This window comes from Peromyscus eremicus, chromosome 1 (genome assembly GCF_949786415.1).
Source record: "Peromyscus eremicus chromosome 1, PerEre_H2_v1, whole genome shotgun sequence".
Lineage (NCBI taxonomy): Eukaryota > Metazoa > Chordata > Mammalia > Rodentia > Cricetidae > Peromyscus > Peromyscus eremicus.
The window spans coordinates 158100404-158106820 of record NC_081416.1 but is presented as its reverse complement, the minus strand read 5'-3'; positions in this window follow the sequence as shown (position 1 = coordinate 158106820).

Here is a 6417-nt window from a genome sequence, read left to right as displayed (position 1 = left end):
TTGAAATTGATATTGTTAGAAAATGCTATATGTATATTTCTAATTGTACTTATACCGTTCATTTAACAATGTAATGCAATTTTCTGATCCTTGAATGTTATTATTACCAACTATTAGGATATAAAGAAATGAAAGTTAGTAGTTAGACATTATAATAGAACTTGTAGTCATATTAGGTATGTTTTCAAGATTGAGCAGATATATTTTAGATAGACAGGTCATCTTCAAACCCTTCAGAGATCTACAGAATATGGCATTTAAAATGTTTTAATAACTTAGAAAATTTTTCTTTTTTGTTATGATTATGAGAGATGTCAGCTCCTGGCAGTACCAATCTACTTCAGAGAAAATATGGGCATTGAAAAAACTGCAATTGGAGTTAACTTTCGTTGTGGCAAAAGTTAGCCACTGGACAACAAAGTATCCTCGAATCAACTGCTGCCAAACAGGACAGACAGGACATGAAACAAAGGACTACTGATTCTTGCCAAAACAAGTGTGGTTATGGCTTTATCAAAAGGCATCTTCTGAGGCCAGGACAATATGGCACCATCCTTGAAGTGGCCTTCACAATTTGGAAAAGGTACAGTGCCCTTTTCTTCAAAGGCAGCTGAACAGGCAATGGGCCGATGGCTTCTGATGTGCAATGGAACAGCAGCTGAAACAGTTATTCTTGAAGAGTAACTAAGCTCACGCCTCTCAATAGTAGAATAGCATTTAATAGAGGGATGTGGAGAAGAACGGGATGCTGAGATGAAGCCACACACACACATAGCCAAGAAGAATGGACAGCTGAATTAAAAAAAAAATCAACAATTTCCAGAATTTAAAATCCTGAATCATGACATGACACTAGTGGAATTCAGGTGTTTCTGGTACATTGACTGCTCTCACCCAATGTGAGGTTGAACTGTTGACCTTGTGTGTACATCCTACTTCACAAATGAGTCTGTCAAATACGCTAAGCCTATAGGCTGAAGATGATGCCCCAACACTGCGGAGAAACCTCAGATGACTGTCCAGGCAGCTGGCTGTTTCTGTCAACTCACAATTTTTTGGAAGTTGTTTGCATGTACTTCCTGTTTTTATTTTTGTTAGCTAATATTATTTCCTTCTTGGGTCTCTGAGGGAGTTGAAGATTAGTTATAGTTGAAGATTAATTAGGATAGAAAGTGAATTAGATACATTTGGACTTACCAAAATAGGATAGATAATGGAATTATTTTCTCTGAATTTGTCAAATACAAATGGACTAGACATTGTTTAGGTATTTGTTACTTGTATATATTGTATATAGTTATTGTACTTTTGTATATAGTTTTTCTTATGTTAGTTATAAGCTTTTTCCTTTTTTCTTTTTATTAAATAGAAAAGGGTAAATATGGTGATATTTTATTTTGTACTAAAATGTTATTTGTATGTTAATAAATAAAGTTGCCCCGGGAGTCAGAGCTATTAGCAAGCCATAGGAAAGCCGGGTGGTGGTGGCATACGCTTGTAATCCCAGCACTTGGTAGACAGAGCTAGATAAGTCTCTGTGTGTTCAGGGTTACAGCCAGCATTGGATACACATGCCTTTAATCTCAATACCAACCATAGAAGACCTGGAGGTCTACACAGACAGTCAGTGATGAGGCGGTCATGTGGTTGGGTTTACAACCAATGAGAAGGCAGAACAGAAAGTCTATATAAAGACTTTAACACAGGAAGTAGCTCTCTTTCGGAGAGGTAGGACCACCACAGGAGGAAGGGTAAGGTTTTAGCTCTTAGCTCTGACCTCTTGGCTTTCTTCTTTGCATTGGTTCTGTGTTTCTTATTTAATAAGACGGTTGGTTACATCTACAACTAACTAGCTCTTACACTTAAATTAACCCATAATTCTTATCTATGTTTAGCCACGTGGCTTGGTAACTTTTCTCAGTCTGGCATTCTCATCTTGCTTCCTCTGTGTCTGGCTGGTGACACTGACTCTGCCCTTTTCCTTCCCAGCATTTTCAGATTGGCTTTCTCACCTATACTTCCTACATGGCTACTGGCCTGTCAGCTTTTTATTAAAGCAATTTGAGTGACAAATCTTTACAGTGTAAAAGAGGATTATTTCACAGCATTCCCCACTTTGTCTAATGAAAAATGAAGGTTTTAACATAGTAGGATTATATAGAACAAAAAGTTATTAAGTAGGGCTGGAGAAATGGCTCAGAGGTTAAGAGCACTGTCTGTTCTTCCAAAGGTCCTGAGTTCAATTCCCAGCAACCACATAGCGGCTGAAAACCATCTGTAATGAGATCTGGTTCCCTCTTTGGGCCTGCAGGGATACACACAAACAGAGCACTGTATACATAATAAATAAATCTTTAAAAAAAAAGTTACTAAGTAAGAATTATAGCAACACTATCTAATCCATTTGCACTTGGCAAAATTAAAGAAAATACTCTATTACCTATCTTACCTTGGCGAGTCTAAAGTTTCGTATCTAATTGACTTTCTATTATAACTAAGGAAAACTATAATTATAACGATTTAGACTTCACCTCCATCAAAGACCCCAGCAGAGTGAAATGTTACCTAATGACAGGGAACTCAGGCTGCCTGGACAGTCACCCAAAGTTCCTCTGTAATGTTGGGGCATCCAACTCTGGCCGACAGGCCTAGCATGTGGAGCAGGGAATTCTCAAGGATTTTCCCTTGTCTTGGCAAAGTTTTGCAGTCACCTTTCTTGTGTCCTGCTGGTCCAGTTTGGACAGTAACTGTCAGCAATTGAGGCAAGGGCAGTTTCTTTGCCCACATGGCTAGCTTTTGCCATAAAGAAAACAAACTCCACATGTAGTTTTTTCAATGTCCATCATCTCTGTAGATTGGTGCTGCCAGGAGCAGATGTGTCTCACTGTCAAGAAAAGTCTAAGTTCCTAAAACATTTTAAAATGCTATATTCTGTAGGTCTTTGAAGTGTTTGAAGATTGCCTATCTGAAATATCTCTCTTTATGACCTTAAAAACATACCTGACTATAAGTTCACTATTATAGATGACTATTAATCTGTATTTCTTAATCATGTTACATTCTTAAATGAGCTGCATAAACATAATACACTAAACAAGAGTAGAAATATGCATGCAGTAAAGCAAAATTAACTTTAAATTTATATCAATAAACCAAAATCCATACTAATGTAAAATATGTAAGATTAATAGTTTTTTTAAAAGTAGATTCAATAATCTACCCTTTTATCCTATCATTTCTATGTCCCCCCCCCCTTTTCTTTTTGGAATGTGATCCCTGAATCTAACTCCTTTGTTCAGTTTTTTTCCTATTAGCCATAACAACTTGTAAACAACCCCACTAAACAATGACAAATATTCATAATTTAGTTTTGGGGATGTGGGCACAGTTCTCCAGACTACTTCCTGTTGATTGGGGGTGCTGGTAATCTTTGAGGGACCCTGAGAAAATTTAGGATTATGGTCAAGTCCTGACTGGAGTATTCTGTGTAGCTGGATCATCTCAACCAGCAACCTTGAAGCTGTTCTGGATGCAGAACTCAGAGGAAACTGCAACAGAGGTGTATTGAAATGTTGGATCGCCGGGTGGTGGTGGCGCACGCCTTTAATCCCAGCACTCGGGAGGCAGAGCCAGGCGGATCTCTGTGAGTTCAAGGCCAGCCTGGTCTCCAAAGCGAGTTCCAGGAAAGGCGCAAAGCTACACAGAGAAACCCTGTCTCGAAAAAAAACCAAAAAAAAAAAAAAAAAAAAAAAAAAAAGAAATGTTGGATCATCTGGGCCATTCATTTTTATTGGTATCTCGTCCCCTTGTTCTGAAATATATATGTATTAATATAAATATAAACTGTGTTTTGTACACAAGCCAGCCAAAGATAATTTTTTATTTTATGTTTGAGCAGGTGAAATATATGTCATGTGTCTTGTAGTTACTTTAGGTTTATTTTTTCTCATGTCTATAATTAGGATTTCAGGGGATCTTCCTCGATCACACCTGAATTTTCTTAATCCAGAATGAACCCATAGTCTCTCATTTCCTGTGGAAACAAAAACATAACCTCTCCCCCAAAGTGACATATCTTTTGACTTAAATTTTGGAATCAAGATATATTTTTAAATATACAGGTTGATTTAATCCAGCAGCTTCCATAATCAAATGTCTCATAGCAGCCAAAAAATTTAAAAACAACATAATATACATAATTCAGACTCTCCGTGCATTTTCCATCCTCATGTGGCTCATTTCCTTTATATTACTTACTCCCCTTTCTAAGGACTTTATTACTTTAAATCTATATGTTTAAGGCTGTATATGTTCTTTACACACATTTTTTAAACACACTGTAACCCATTTAGAGGTTTTTTTCCATCTAAATCTGTCTTTATTATACATCTGTAATCCTCTTTTTCTGTATGAGCAAAAGCTAAATCTGCCACGCAGTGGGCTGCAAGGCTTGGAGGCGCCTCTGTGTGCTGTGGTGGGAATCCAGCATGCTGTGCTCAAGAACACATGCAGCTTCCAGGGAAAGAGACATCAACAATGAAGCTGCTTTTGGCTTCATTTCTGTGTATCTAGAATCCTTTCTTTTAAGCTCTTTCAGGCTTTATGTGCATCATGTTGGAGCACCATATGTAAGTGGAAATTTCTGTCCTGCCAGAAACTCTCCAATACCCATCAGCCACTTCCTAAATAACTGACTCAGAGGCTTAATATTACTTATAAATGCTTAACTGGTAGTTCAGGCTTACTACTAACTAGCTCTTACATTTAAATTAACCCATAATTCTTATCTATGTTTAGCCACATGACTTGGTACCTTTTCTCAGTATGACATTCTCATCTTGCTTCCTCTGCATCTGGCTGGTGACTCCTGACTCCACTCTTCTCCTTCCCATCATTTTCAGTTTGGCTTTCCCGAATAACTTCCTGCCCAGCTACTGGTCTGTCAGCTTTTTATTAAAGTAATTTGAGTGACAAATCTTTACAGTGCAAAAGAGGATTATTCCACAACATTTCATAACAGTCTGCTCCTAATAGTACCCATTTACTTAAAAGAAGATGATAGGCATCAAAGAACCTCCATATGGAGGTCGCTTTTTTTATGGCAAAAGCTAGCCATTTGGGCAAAGAAACTGCCCTTGCCTCAATTGCCGACAGCGTACTGGCCAAACTGGACCAGAAGGAGGCAAAAAAAAAAAAAAGTGACTGCCAACTTTGCCAAGATAGGACAGTTCTTTAAAATTCCCAGCTTCTCAAAAATATCTGTCAGATATACTAGGCCTGTAGGCCAAAGTTGAATGCCCCAATGTTACAGAAGAACCTACGGTTACTGTCCAGGCACCCAGATGTCCCTGTTGTTAGGTAACATTTCACCTTTCTGGGGTCTTTGACGGAGTTGAAGACTAATCATAGTTATAGCTTTCCTTAGTTATGAAAGAAGGTAAATTGGGTACAGAGCTTTGGACTCATCAGGATAGAATAAATAATATAGTGTTTTCTCTAAATTTGCCAAATACAAATGGACTGAATATAGACACTCAAAAAAGCTTTGTTGAGATCCGCTGAACTTTGCTCCTGCTCTGATGCTGTTACTGGCCCTTGGCTCCAGAGGCTGCTAACCCCATCTGGCATTGTGAATAGTTCCTCTCCTTCTCTTCAAAACCAACCCAAATGCAACTGAACCTTTTCTTTAAAATTGAGAGTCAATATTCCCAAAAAATAATGTCTTCTGTTTTCCTACTGCTTTCAACTAGGGAAAGAACTATGTAAAAGATAACATGCTTTACAATTTTAAAACGGGCCTTCAATGTTGTATACTGTTGATTTGCATTATCCCAATCAATGTTACAAACAATGTGAGCCAGCTTTCTGTTACTGTTACAAGAAGGTCTAAGAAAATCAACTGAAATGAAGGGAAAAAGTATTACTCCTTTTGAAAGCATGCCTCAGGTGGCCTACTTCCTCTCACTAGGTATCACCTCCTACAGCTTCCACGTTCCAGTATCAACTAGGAATCCAGTAGTGGGTTAAACATTTGAAGAGGTTAGAACATCATGATCAAATCATCCATGAACACTTGTTTTAGGGTTCAAGCTCTCAACACGAGTCTTTGGGGAAACATCCAACCAAAAGAGAAAACAAAGCATCTTCAATCAAGCTTGTTTGTATAAAGAGGACTATATATAAAATAACACATAAATGCTATTAAAATTGATTCTATCAGTCCATGCTTCCTGCATCCATTGACTTACTTTAGAAAAAGCAGGCAATTAAAGACAAGCTTTAAATTTTCAGAACTAATTTTGACAACCAGACTTGTCAGCACTGTAATATTTGCTTTCATCCTTTTATTAAAGAAGTATTACAGATCAATGTAACAACTCCCATGAACCCTTCTACATCCTCAAAGGCAGTTAATAT